The following is a 15,035-nucleotide window of genomic DNA, read 5'->3' on the forward strand; positions in this document are numbered from 1 at the left end:
AGGGTAGAAACATGTTTAGAAGCATCATGTTCAGAAGGGTTCGAGGTCAGCACTGAAGGCCTCTGGGCTCTAGTTAGATTAGACTTCACCATCCAGGGCCTTGATGCTGTTATGTATAAAGCAATGGAACTGGATGACCTTCAAGGTCCCTTCCCTGAGAGTTCCAGCAAAGTTCTGAGGGCTAAATGAAATAGAAATTGAGAGATCGTCATTGATGTGGGCAGAGAGGTTTCAGCTGGGGTGGGGGTGGGGGAGTAAGGGTTCTACTCTGTGACATCACAATACCCAACGTAGACTGGATCTTAGAATCCAAGAAGGAAAAGCACCAGCAGTTCAGTTATTGACAAGGCAGAGGCAGAACACTACTGGAAGGACCCAGAAGGATCAGCCAGCCATGCCTCCAGCGCAGGTACATGACTTGCTAAGCTAAGGGTAGAACTTGCTAGTGTCTAGAGGAAAAGGAGATACCCACAGGGGAGCACGCCTCCAGGAAGAACAGTGTGTCACAGAGCAATAGTACTCCTTAGGAACGGTCGAATCCCGTGGGGCTCCCAGAAGAAGATCTGGGCTATGTCCTCTCTACAGTCATCCAGGAGGTTGTGAAGCCACAACACAAAGGCATTTTCTATTCTCAGACAGCCCCCACCCCTGCCCAACCCTGCCACTGGCCTCTCCCCAATCTCTGGGAAATGCAGAAGGTACGGGGTCTCCTGTCAGTTCACAGCAACTTTCTAAAGGAATTATCTCGATTGGTGATACTCTTCTGCACGGGTGCCTTTCTTTTTAATGGCTTCTCCCAGAATGACAGGGAAGAGTAAAGATTTTAAATATTTAAATGAAAGAATCATTTTAATAATAAAGTTTTTAAAATACAACACAAATTAATACAAGATGGAAAAGGTATATTATGGGTTAACAATAGAGATTAACTCCAAAGTCTGGTTTTGAAATTCCAAGGCTTCGAGGGCAAAAGGCCTCCCACAGTTGACAGAGAAAAAGAAAGGCCGCAGGGTTGAGAGGCCAAGTCCAGTTCAGGTGGAGCCATCTCAGTTGCCCCCACCCTCCCCGCCCCCATCTAAGGATCTTACAGTGAGAGAGTTGCTGCAGGACATGTGAAGAGTCTTGTTTTCTTTATCTTGCCTTGGGGTAAAATAATTTCTTCTAAAATATTTGTTTCTTCCTGGAGACCCAGAAAGATTCCAAGTGACAACAAATAGAAATTCTGTTGCGTAGCAGGGCGGAGCTCGGGGGTGGTGCCAGGTCCTGACTCATCTCCGCTTGGACTCCCTTGGGTCTTCAGAAACATAAGTCCACAGGCAGAATCCCCGTTTGTTATGACATGCCATCAGTGTAAACAGCAGCCCAGGGCTCTGCTGCAGACCAGTTACACAGGGCACACCAGGCACAACACACAGTAAAGAGACCAAATACACGCAGGGCACAGTTTTAACCCCCTTCAGCCTCCACCGGCTCATGAATAAAAGTATCACAGCAGTGAGGCCAGTGTCCTGATGCTCTAGGAAGGCAGCAGTAGCCACAGCATGTAAAACCCAGAGGGACCCAGGTCAAAGCAGAATGTGCTTGCGTGCTAACTGTCTAGCTCACATTCAGCTTCCAGTTGGAAAGTTGCTACGATTTTTCACGATTAAAATATGGTCCAATTTCTTAAGACTCTGAAAATTAAATTGGCCGGCTTTTTAGACTTCTTTCATTTTATAGACATTTAAAAATTAGGCTTAGACCTCACCTAAACTAATAAACAGAAAACCCAATTTTCTAGCTCATCTGCATTTATGTTTTATCGACAGTAGTATCCTGTGAAGTTGATGCTCATGCTGTGGCATGGGATTTAGAGTTGTAGGGACCAGGGAAACATCCCTGGCTGCGTCTCCCAGGGAAATCAGCACAGATAGATTGTGTGCTGGCTGGGAACCAAGTCCTTTCAGCTAGGTGGCTGGCCCAGTGCACCCTGTCCTTCATTCATGCTGAATTAGTTTATATTTGAACTAACTCTTGGCATTTCTAGGTTAGAATATTCTAAAACTGAGAGTATCTCATTTTCCCCAGCAGTTATTGGTGAACGCAGATGCTCTCAAGAGGTCACAGTGTTCACCGCCCAGCCTCTACAGACTAATAGATCTTGAGTCAAGGTCACAGAAAGACCCCAAACCATTCAAAAGGTTGGGATAATAAAGAAAACAAACACAGGGAAGTTAGCAAGTTACCTTGTCTTGAAGCTGACAGGACACATAGCCTATTAAAAAGATAACAAGTAGACAAATAAATGGGTTGGAGAAATGGCTCAGACTTAATGTGCTTGCTATGCAAACATGATGGCAGAGTTCAGATCCCCAGTACTCATGTGGCAAATTGGGCATGTTGGTACATGCCTGTAAGCATAGACCTTGGGATATAGAAACAGCAGGATCGAGGGTGCTTACTGGCTAGCTAGTCTTGGCTAATCAGTGATCTTTAGGTAATAGTAATAATAATAATAAATAATAATAAATAACAGCAATAATAATAATATGTGGAGAGGGATATACTCTGATTTGATTTCTGGCCTTCATGTGTTCATGGACACATATAAATACTACACAAACATTTACACAGGCACATGATGCATGTATACACTCTAATAGCATTTACACAATTTACAAGATTTTTACGTTGTAACCATTATAATCTTCCTGTGGTCTTGCCTCTTCCAGTGTAGGCAGACCTTGTTCGTTTATGAGTGTGTTACACATCCTTTGTATGGCAGCCAACACTATTTCACATGTAAGTGGCAAGTGACCTACCCTTATTACCCAATGTATTTCCTAAGTGGGGCTTCTGGAACTTTTCCTATGATTTCTGATTTTATTTGGAATTGTCTTGTTAAGTTGGGTGTTTGGTCAGCCTTGTCCAGGGCTTTTCTATAGAACTGCATGTCTCATGTCTCAATCAGCTTGTAGATTTATGCCTCGGCACTCTCTGGACTCGGGTACTAAACGTTTCTAACTGAATTCCTTGCGAATGCATTAATGTCCAGTCCAAGGTCTAAATTCTGGAGGAAAATGAAGTGAAACAAATATTCATTTAGGATAAATACTAATTGTTGTGGTTGTCAGCTTGGTGCATCATTGGAAGTAGGTGGTGAATACTTTTGTTGCTATTGGTAAATATAGATAGCCTTTTGTATTGTAGATTCATATTGGTTTAACCGAAACATCTAACTCCTAAAAGACTCTCACTACATCCCTGGCTTTCCAAGCCAGGTTAAAGAGAAGCATGAACGTTCCTTTAGGGAAAACCAGTCCATTGTGACTCAAGTTTTGAGCAGAGCTGTGGCCTGTCTTTCTGCTTCCATACTGATTTCTAAAGCTGTGGAGTATATTGGGAAATTTGCATACACTATGGTGGGAGGAAACTGATTGTGGAAAACAGGAAGAAAGGGAGTTTAGATTCAGCTTCTGCTATGTGGTTGTGAAGTCCCAGCTATCTCCGGTAAACTGGCAGGCAGGTACACCTAGCAAACTTTTGGAATGTTCCCCCTAAAATTACTCCAAAACTTGTAGTTTGACAATGTTACTTAAAAGCCTCAGGAGGGGATAAAAGAAAGACAGGCACCTCTCCAAAGATCCGGAGGCATTATACGGTGACTCTTGTTGCCACCACCTGGGTGCCTTGGCATCTGGCCACACACAGATTCCTGACACATGCAGGGCACACCCCTTCCGCCAAACCCAGCTCCCACCAAGCCCACTCCTCTAAGGATTGCGCAACAAGGCCTTTGTAACCTGAGACCCTTGAAGTCTGGAAAGGAATGTGATCCGGAGTCGATGGGTGTGGGTGCCGCTAGGGACACAAGGATCTCTCCTGCTGTTTATCCTGTGCCTCCTGGAGGGAAAAGGTATGCTGAAAAACAAGCCCTCAGCAGAGCTGAGAGCTATGAGGCAACCTCTGTAGTGCCTGCCCCTTGTCCTCTCCATCTCCGCAGGCTTGGCTCTCATGCACTCCTGACCCACCGGTCACCCGCCTTGGGCCCACTCTTGTTAGTCTCAGCTGCTCCTCTGTTACAAGCTATGTGTTGAAGGTCTCGTGTGTCCCACAGTGGGAGAGTTTATATGAAATAGTGGCACCACTGGTAGAGTTCCAGAAGCTGGCCGGCCAGGGCTCACAAGACAAACCCTTTGTCTGCCCCTGTACCCTCCCCACGTCAGGCAGCTTTCTCCATCCTGACAAGTGTATCCTGGCAGCCAGAGGTGAGCTGCCTCACCTCTTCTGCCTGGAGAATGATGTTACAAGATGAGTCATGAATACCCTTCCTTTAAATTTCCCGAATGTCACAATGGCCATGCTCTAGCCAAATGGAAGTCATTTACCCCAAGTCTTGTCATTTGTGTTGTTTCGCACTGCTGGGTATCATTTACTGTAAATGACAAGTGCTGTGTTTTTATGAACTAATAGTGTTCACAAACGAAGACGATCTCAGAAAATAAGCTTTTAATTGGTTGACTGACTTTTTGCAGAACTGAGAGTTGAACTCAGGCCTCAAACATATCAGGCGCAATCTCTGAGCTATACCTCACATCCAGCAAAGGATTGACCAGCCTACAATCTACACCTCCAGGGAAGCTAGGAAACAAGGAGGACTCTAAGAGAGACATACATGGTTCCCTGGAGAAGGGGAAAGGGACAGATCTCATGAGCAAATTGGGAGCGTGGGTGGGGGGCAGGAGAGGGGAGAGATATAGAGAAAGGGGAGAAGAGGACATGAGGGAGCTGGAAGATTGAGTCGGGGAAGAATAGAAGAGAACAAGAAAAGAGATACCATAATACAGGGAGCCATTATAAGTTTAAAGAGAAACCTGGCACTAGGGAAATGTTCAGAGATCTACAAGACCCCCAACTAAGAATCTAAGCAATAGTGGAGAGGCTACCTTAAATGCCCTTCCCCTATAACCCTTCCCCTATAATGAGATTGATGACTACCTTATGAACCATTCTAGAGCCTTCATCCAGTAGCTGATGGAAACAGAAGCAGACACCCACAGCTAAACACTGAGCTCCTGGAATCCAGTTGCAGAGAGGGAGGAGTGAGCAAAGGGGTCAAGACCAGACTGGGGAAGCCCACAAAAGAGCTGACCTGAATAAGGGGGAGCTCATGGACCCTAGACTGACAGTTGGGAAACCAGCATAGGACGGAACCAGGCCACCTGAATGTGGATGTCAGTTAGGAGACCTGGGCAGTCTATAGGGCATCTGGCAGTGGAACCAATATTTATTCCTAGTGCACGAATGGGCTTTGGGAGGATACTCTCTCAGCTTAGACACATGGGGGAGGGCTTAGACCCTGCCCCAGATGATATGGCAGACTTTGATGATTCCCTCATGAAGGCCTAATCCTTCCAGGGGAGCAAAAGGGGGAGAGGGAACTGGAATTGATATGTAAAATAAGATCGTTTGTAATTTAAATAAAAATACTATAGTATCGCTTAAAACAAAACAAAAAGAGGCTTCTTGTTATACAGGGTTACATTCCTTCTCGTGTTAGCAGCTAATATGGTTTCACTCTCCTAACCACTAACCAATATGCCGTCTCCCATCATATCACATCCTCTCAACGTCGTTTTTACCCTAAAGAATTCAATGTCCATTTCAATCCAATTCATATTTTTTGAAAATGTTTGTGTCTGGGATTGTACCAAGCACAGGGGTGACAGGAAAGTGAAGTACTGTTTAAGCCGGACGTTTTCATAGTTCAAAGATTTAGTCGGTGTGATATGTGCACCTGCAAAGAGTTCAAAAGCAAAGAAGGAACTCTAACTATGTAAAAAATGTGTTCCTGAGGCTCAGTGTAGAAGAGGCAAAGTGGTCTGGAGTGTTTAGGAAGCGTTGAGCCATGGGAGGAATCTTGAGGAAGGCAAACAATATGACTGACTGACCCATGCTTGGGGAAGAAAAACATTTTCTAATGGAAGTTTTGACCCTAGTGGGACTGGTCTCCTTCCCAGTTTTCTCCCTTTGCTTTAACAAGCCCGTAAGCACAGGAAACAGTTGGCATCCCTTATTGGGACATAGAAAACAGCAGTTCTAGAAACATACAGACACAGGGAAGAATGAAAAGGGTCCAAGTAGGTATCTGAGTGTAAGGTGCTGCATGCTATAGCTGGGGCTAGGTCTGAACGAAATCCTGCATGCTGACTTGAGAACAAACACTCCAATGTCAGCGTACTCCACATCTAAATCATTGTCTTCTGTCAACCTGCTCCCCTTGGAGATCTCTATCTCAACCAGTGACCATACTGGATGCCCAGTTGCTCTAGTGGGTATCTGGAATATTCTTGGACACCTAGTCTATCTGTCTTTCTGCCTTCGTCCATCCTTCTCATAAGCTCACAGCTCCGCATCCTCAAATTGATCATTTCCAGCAGTGTCTACCTCCTGCTGCCTGGTCAAGTTCTTACCATCTTTTCCTAAGTTGGTCCATGTCCCTCCTGTACTTCTCCACAAGGCACTGGACACTCCTTTCTAAAACAGAGAGACTGTCACTCCTTGGTTTAAAAATAGATGTTTGCAAAACAAGGGCTCCATTACGACTCTTGTGGTTCTTTATCCTTCCAGCTCTGTTCAGTCCCCATTCCCTCGTTTCTTCTCTTTACCTCCCTATAAGCCAGATGGATCTGGCTACTTCCAACTTCCTGTTGGCCTAGCACGTCCTCACCTCCGTGGTCTTCACACCGTTTCTTTAGAGTTTCTGAGGCTATACTCTCTACCCTGCCTTCTTCTCTCTGCTTTTACCTCCGCTAGTCACAACAGTCTCATAGACACCCTGTGAAGTTGGAGCCAGGTAGTTGGGGGACACAGGGTCCAGAGAGCAGAAGAGTGTGTGAAGATGGAATAGTGCGTGCAAAGACCCAGCAGAAAGAACTCTGTTTAAGGAACAGAGGAGTCTGAGTGGACCGGGAGGAAGAGGATGGCATGAAGAAGAGGCAGGAGCCACGTCTGAGGGCCAGGTGAGCTAAGAGGCCACGTTATCTGCTTAAGTTCAGTGGGAAGGTTTGAAGGATTATGAACAGGATGGTGAGAATGTGATTTTCCCTTAAGAACAGTGAGGGCATAGAAGAGTTGGGAATGGAGAAAGGCTGGAGAGAGCTCCAGTTAGAGACTGGCAGGGCAAACCTAAGAGAAGTACCTGATCTAGGGTAGCCTCAGCAGGAAGGCAGTGGGACCAGGACTTAAGCATGATCAAGACAAATGATCAGGCCTGGCTGAGTGATCAGTCATGGACCAAATGAAGATGAGAACAACACATGACAAAAAAAAAATAGTAATAGTAAATAATAAGACATGGTATCACTTCCTCTAAAGCTTACAATGGAGACTGGCTTTTATATTATAGAAACAAAGCAACAAGGATGTTTTGGCCTAGGCAAACCTACATTTCCATGAAAAAATATTTTTTGAGACATGGTCTTACTATGTAGCAAAGGTTGTCATTTAAATCATAGCCATAATCTTCCTATCTCAGCTTCCTCCAATTAGAGGCCTGCACCATCACACTGTGCTAAAAACTGCAATTTTTAAAGAACACACTGGAAGTGTCATGGAGTTAGACTGTTGAGATGGGATGCTCACTACTGACAAGACAGTGCTTAAAGTATTAGGCCTACACAGCTACGGAGTCTGGGCACAACCGTATTTTCATGAAGAAAAAGAAAACTATATGATATTGTTAAAAAGTTTATATGTACATGTTTGATTTTTAAAAAGCAGTATTATTCTAATGAAAAGCAATTCTCCTTCCCACCCCAAGTCCCAATCCACCTCTATGGAACTTCCATGTCATACATATACATATATGTGTACATAGACACATATACATAGACACATACATACATACATATACATATATATATATATGCTCCAGAAATGTTCTACACATACACAAATGTGACTACATGCATTCATGTCATCCACATGGTTACATACATATATTGCACACATGCAAAATATAGATGAGATCAGTTTTGATGTGAGACTACTACACAAACTCTTCTATGACTTGTCTTTTAAAAATTAATTTCACTATATATTCATTTTATTGAAGCACAACTTACATAAAATAAAAAGCACTTACTTTAGATGTTCACTGATGTATGCTTCGATTAATTTATGTACTCTGGTAGCTACTACCCTAATTAAGACATGAAACATATCTATCAGCCCAGTAAATTTGATCTGCGACTCCTTCTATTTCATTATCTAGGCTTTTGTGGATAGTTACTAATCATTTTACCTCTCTAGGTTAGCTTTTCCTCACCCAAGTGTAGAGAGAAGCCTTTTCCTTCCAGCCGCTTTGGTTTTTCCCCACCAGTTGCCTGGGCTCTGCCGTGTTGTAGTCCCCAAATAACACACAAGACGCTGTATTAATTATGAAGCTGTATGTCTGTGTGTATGAGTGTGTGTATATGTGTGTGTCAAAGAAATAGAAGCCATGAACTTGAGAGAGCAAGAAAAAGTACACGGAAGGGCTCAGAAGAAGGAAAAAAGGGGAAAATTATAAAGTCATAATTTCAAAAAATAGAAAAGTATTAAAAAAACAAGAAAAATGCATTTTAAAAAGATATTGACAGCAGTCAAAAGGGATTATTTTGTGGGCAACAAAGTTGCATATTCTGGAATGAAGGCACCAGGTCATTTGGACTAAGTAGGGCTGTGAGCTCTGCACACCAGGACTCTGAGTGACTTTCATACTTCTCTTAGGACTGGGTGATGCTTCCCACAGTAACTGCTGTACTGTGCTCCTTATTGTTCTGCGTATGTTGTGCTCTGTTTGTTTGTTTTTTTGTGTGTGTGTTTTGGTTTTTTCAAAACAGCGTTTCTCTGTGTAACCTTAGCTGTCCTGGAACTCACTCTGTAGACCAGGCTCGCCCCCAACTCACAGAGATCCACTGTCCTCTGCCTCCCTAGTGCTAGGATTAAAGGTGTGAGCCACCGCTACCTGGTGTGTGCTGTGGTTCTTGAAGCAAGCACAGTTTTATGGGGCGTATGTCCATCTTTGAAGCTATCTCTTTCCTAGGGCTGGGTTTTGGTTCTCACTGAGCAAGGTCTTCAAACCTTCCAGTTGTTCTGTTCCCTGCTTTTGTCCTTGAGAATGCGGTCAGAGCTTGCCCTTAGCCAGGCTCTCGGAGCCTGGCACCTTCTCATCTAGACATATTTCTATGTTCCCATGTTTAGGTTTATAACAACCATGAATATGTGTCTATTGCTCCATTTTTATATTAGCTTGTATAGGTATGCTTTACTCTTAATGTCTATAGATAATGAACATGTGGACATTTATTTCACAGGCCCCTTTGCGTGAATGTGTAAGCAAAATATTGTTTTAAAAGTCCTCTTGTCCTTATCCTGCATATAGCTCTTAGCTCCTGGAGGGTCCATGACTTCAGATCACTCACTGGTCTTCCTGTCAGTCATACTCTCTTTTCATCCTTTGTCACAATCATTTCCAGATCACATTATTTTCAAATCACGGACCCTTCTGCAGTCACATGAACGTAGAGAAGTCTTCCCTTCCTTAAATCATTTGTCACTGTAACACAATTTGTCTTATTAGATACATACAAGAAATCAAGGGATTTTTCCCAAAATACGCGATAAAGTCCAAAAATTCCTGTGTGTATCCAGTTATATCAAGGGCTTAATTATGAACTAAACACTGTCACAGCCTACCCACCCTGTCCTGGAAATCAATGACTTTGTGAGTCAGGATTAAATGCCAGAGAAATGAGGATTTGTCTTCCCTTTCAGAGATAAAAATTTCAGCAACACTGATGAAGATCCCTTGAGATCCCTTGATTTTTAGAACTTCCACGTGACACAGAGCCTGGACATCATCCATTTTGCTATGGCCTCCAGGGCACCTGGGAATCTGCTAAACCTTGCTGGATAAATGACTGCATATATGAAATTGTCTTACTAGTTTTGCTGCTCTCCTAGGAAATGATGGCACTTGGTCCCCGTTGTCTTCCACAGTATAAACTGTAATGGCCACTCTCTTCCCTTCCAACTCAGCTGAAAATCTTCACTGGGAAGCGAATCATTGACCTCCCTAGTCATCTGCCAGTCTCCAGAGACTTCTTAATGCTCCTGGCAGGGGATCTGGTTTTTGGGAGGCAAAGTCATCACCAGGAAATCTGTCATGTTCTTCAACACCAGTGACACTCAACTGCCATTTCCTAGTCTTCCTTTGTCAAAGTCATGCTTGGACAGACAGGAAGAGATAATTCCAGCTAGAACCCAATATTCTACATTTCCTCCTATTCCTTCCTTACAAACCATTTAAAGCTGCCTGTGTATCCTCAAAGTGCAGTCGTCTCCACACTGACATTGAGGGTGCTCTTGCTCTCCCTCACTCTGCCACCACTGTCCCTGCTGGATGAGCTCTGCCAGTGAGGACTGTCTGCATCACCCCCCATAATGTGGCAAATTCTTCCTTTGCCTGTTTCTTGAAACCTCTCAAGGTGTGTTCTCTGTGCTGGAATCTTGTGACATTGTCTTCCTGGGCCTATGCTTGTGACAGCCCTTCTCTGCATACTACAGGAAGAGTCAGATGGAGTAGATTTTCACTCTCAAACAACCAGGTTTGCATTTCAGTGATTTCATCAGAACAAATGAACAATAAAACACAGCACCAGTTAGCATTACCCTTAAAATTCAGAGAACTACACAAAGGAGATTTGCTCTAATCTTAGGGAGGGTAAGTTTTCATTCTGTTCAGGCTTACAACAGAAGATGACGGGCATTTTCTTTTTGGGAGTCTATTGATTGAAATATTACTCTTATCCCAAACACATTCCATGAAAAGAGCAATGTTGTACCCAGGTATCTGGATACTCTGTAGCCCAAGTTGGTTCCCTGTAGCCCAGGCAAGTTGGCTCCTAGAATTAGCAATCCCACCCAGAGAACAATGAATTGCAACAATGATCCTGAGTGGAAAGTCATCCAGTCTCCATCTGATCAACACTGTTTACTGTACCTCTTGTTTGTGTATTTTAGAAACCAGGAAACAGAGAGTTGAACAAGTATATTTAAGCAGCTCAGCTAGTAATTGGCAGAGCTGAGAGCCTGGCTCTCTTAAATGCCTCAGCTGGGTGTAGGCAGTTTTCCACGTGTCCTGGAGTTCCTCCCTCCCTAAGAAGAAAGAGAACTGTAGGCTATTGCTCAGAGCTCAGGGGGAAAGCGGTGTCCTGTCTTCATGTGTGAACGTGCTGGCCTCTATGCGGCTACTGGAAGGGTCCCACTCTCCTCTGCTTGGAAAGGGCTCTATGGGACACTAACAGCTGCTGGTCACTGAAAGCCACACCCTTGCTCTTTTTGCTTGGACACCCACTGTTCAGTTTACCACAACTCCGGGCTCTTCCACTACCCACACTGCCATGGATGGGCAGCACACAAGCTGTAATGGGCATGAAGTCTGAGGCATCCCTTTAATACTTCCAGCTTCAGATCCACAGACTCTCCTCCATTGTCTCATCTGTCCCCATGGGCCAGTTCAATCCTGTCCCATTCCTCCCCCAAATCTTTATAAACAGCTTAAAATGTGCATGAATCAGTCGTTCTGTAGGTGTGTGCCGTGGCTGACTCAGCCGGTATGGGCTGGGCCTCCCTTCAGATGGTTCTTATTTCCCGAGCTGGTGCTGCTCCTCAATGTCCAGCCCCCCTTCCCCCAACTCCAAGCTTTTAGGAAACATTGTCCAGTAGCAAGCTTTACTGTAAGTCCCTAAATCCATCTTATATAGGGATGCCCTCTGTCCTGTGTCCTTGGGTGCTCCTGGAGTCTTTTTTATCATGATGATATAATTAGTCCTCACAGTGCTGCTGAGTTGATTTTGACAACATCAAACATCTCCATTTTACAGAGGGAAACACTGAGGCTGAAGAGAGTGAGTTTCTTACCCAAGTCCAGCTAGGAGCCATATCTCCCAGGCCAGGGCTTCTCTAAATATCAGCTTTGATGAAGTGAGGGGACCCTCCTAGACCCACATCTAGGACAGCATGTGTGGGAAGGCCCGTGTTGGAGGTCAGCATCATGTATAATAATATAGGTGCACAGCAAAGAAAGATCCATTAGAAGTAAAATGGGGACAGAGGAGTACACATTTTACTGACAGGAGCAGAACTCCCTGGTTTTCACACTTCAGTGAAAGGTCCAGAAAGGAGCTGAGAGTCCTGTCTGCCTGGAATTTTGATGGGTGACTCATTTGGGTCCCCTATTCCCAGTAGAAGTGGCTTTAGCTCCTATCAAATGTTTACAGAAAATGAGCTAATCTTTAAGTGCACTTGGGTCACTGAGTTCTCTGCAGCACTGTCACAGCTATGCCCATGAGCCTTGATTCTGTGGCATGATGCTTCCACCGGAGCTTAGTCTGACTTTCTACATGGGATTGGTTCCAAAGCTGTGACCCAGACTGTTGAGAGTGGACAGTCAGGTCTGAAGCATGGCCTCTGAAAATGGCAGATCAATAGGCATACAAGGAAATGCCATTCTTAGTAGTAACAGTTTTCAAAAGAAAGGGAGATAAGACTCTTGCTTTCTGGGCTGTTCCACTGTTTTCTTCTAGACAGGAATAAATGAACTGCATGTGCTTTGCCAGTAGGGGCGACCGAGGACTCTCTGGAGCCCCTGAACAGAGAATCCACTTCCCACACAGCTGGGATTCTCAGGGTGTGCATAGGTCAAATGTATCCACATGAAAATGCTTTGTTGACAATAGAATAGGCATTTTCCTTCACGATAAGAGGTAGTGGTGTCTTGGAATAGAACCGAGGTGGGGCGGTCAGGAGAGTGGTGTGGAATGGTGAAAGCCTCCTTTGGATGAATGGGAAAGTGTGAGCTCTTCCTAGGACTAGAGGTGCGGTTTGTGTGGGTATCATTGTGCTCCACTGGGACATACAGGCAAGTGTTGACAGGGATGAAGAGTTAGCATTGTTGACAAAGGCATAGCTACACTTGACCTGAGGGTCTAAGCTGAATAGGAAATTGATGTGGGATGTCCTTCTGTATGCTGCGGATATGTGTTGCTTTATTGGTTGATGAATAAAGCTGTTTTGACCAATGGCTCAGGCAAAATATAGCAAGGAGGGAAATCCAGAGTTATGCAGAGAAAGAAGGCGGAGCCAGCAGATACCATGGAACCGCTGAAGAGTAACAAACCGAGGAAGCATTAAGCCACAGTGTCGTGTCATACACAAATTAATAGAAATGGGTTAATTTATCAGAGAGAGCTAGTCAATAATATGTCGGAGTCATTGGCCAAACAATTGTAACTGATATATTAGCCTCTTAGGGATTTATCTCATGAGCAGCTGTGGGGAGCTGGTGGGCAGGAGAGAAACTGATCCAATGGGACCTGTCGAGACAGAGAAAAACTTCCAACTACACGAAAGTGGTTGAAAAACAAAGAGGCACACAGCTGGCAGACCTGTGATCAGAAGAGTCAGTGAGTTATACACGCATCATGTTTAGAAGGGAGTTGGCTGGCAAGACAGGCCAGTGGGCATGGAGTGAGGTTGGAGCTTAAGCGACCAGAGTTGATAAGGGAAAGTAAGGAGGATAAAGGTGATGACTGGGAGGGACATATGGGCACAGAGGCCACCAGCCTGGTGAATGGGATGGAGAGAGTGAACTGTATGACAAGGTTACCTTGGGAGATGAAGGACCAGACCGTAAGGCTGGCTGCACCAGGATGAGAGTCTGTACGCGGTAGCGTTACCAAAAGTCGGGGCAAAGTGTCCGGAAGAGCTAGAGGGGAAGGATAGGGATGCCCAGAAAGCATCGTGGCCTGGATACACACTCAGATTTAAAATTTTATATGAATTAAGTATTAGCTACTCAGTACACATACGGTTACCATTCTGGGTGCAGGAGAGACTCTCAGGTTGTGGAAAACAGGTAAGAGGGAGGAATATTTTGAAGTTGAAAACTGCTGCTTACAGTTGCTCTTTTTGAACACTAGAGGGCAACACAGTCACACTGAATGCAGGTCAACTATGTGTTAGGGCTGAACTGAGGGTTATTTGAGTGTCTTCCTTGAGTTTTTAAGAGAGCCACAAAGAAGGCCTGTTGGCAGATGTTCATGCACAGGGGCTTCAGGCACCTGTGGCAGAGATGAGGATAGATAAATACTGACAGGCAGCCATGACTGGGGGATCTAGAGCTACAGATGCCATTCCTCCCATGAGCAGGTTGGAATGCATTGCTGCAAAGATCCACTAGGGACACTAGAGATTTATGGAGGCCCCGATGTACTTAGCACAGTGGGCTAAGGACTAAGTACTAAGACAGACAGAGAACTCAGCCTCTCAGGCTAGGGACCATTGACATGGGGAGGAAGATGTGTACCGAAAGAAGGGGCATACTTTATCACTTAAAGTTCTCTTGTCCAGCTCAGCTTCTTTAATTTTTTTCCCCCGAGGTCTCTGTAGCTTTGGAGGCTGTCTTGGAACTAGCTCTTGTAGACCAGGCTGGTCTCGAACTCACAGAGATCCTCCTGCCTCTGCCTCCGAGTGCTGGGATTAAAGGTATGCACCGACTCCTGGCGATAGCTTCTTTAAATTTAACAAGAATATGGAGATGCAATTTGGTAGTTGAACGTGGCAATCCCTTTTCCAGCTTTTAGTCTTTCATGCGTGAGTGATGGCCTTTGGAGAAATTGCATGACCAGATCTCTTTCTTACATGGATGTCCTAAGACGTCTGTGGCTGCGAAAGCATTCAGGAAATTACCGAGTGTGGCATCTGTGTGGCTCACCGTCAGCATTCTCTTCTCTTTGCAGGCTACATCTGTTGCCTAGGAAAGGCTCCAAGCTTCAGGTCAGACCTTAAAACCACCACCATGAACACCATATCTCGGTTTCTGGGCGCGTCTCCCTTTGTAGGCTGCTTGACCACGTTCAGACGACAATTCACAGAACAACCTCTGTAATAGAAACCCTATTAAAAGAGACTTTTGCTCTGAGCAGGGAGGACTCCCCTTGGTTCTCTTA

The 15,035-nt window shown here is 44.7% G+C and overlaps 1 long non-coding RNA gene across 1 annotated transcript in view; it reads left to right on the top strand.

The window, feature by feature from the left end:
• The first annotated feature begins 306 nt into the window (after window positions 1-306).
• The window catches only part of LOC110340150, a 54,674-nt gene continuing 39,945 nt past the window's right edge, over window positions 307-15,035 (top strand). The window contains exon 1 of the long non-coding RNA XR_005875253.1: window positions 307-409. This is a non-coding gene — a long non-coding RNA (uncharacterized LOC110340150). The remainder of the gene's footprint in view (window positions 410-15,035) is intronic.

This window comes from Mesocricetus auratus, unplaced genomic scaffold (genome assembly GCF_017639785.1).
Source record: "Mesocricetus auratus isolate SY011 unplaced genomic scaffold, BCM_Maur_2.0 Super-Scaffold_6730, whole genome shotgun sequence".
NCBI lineage: Eukaryota > Metazoa > Chordata > Mammalia > Rodentia > Cricetidae > Mesocricetus > Mesocricetus auratus.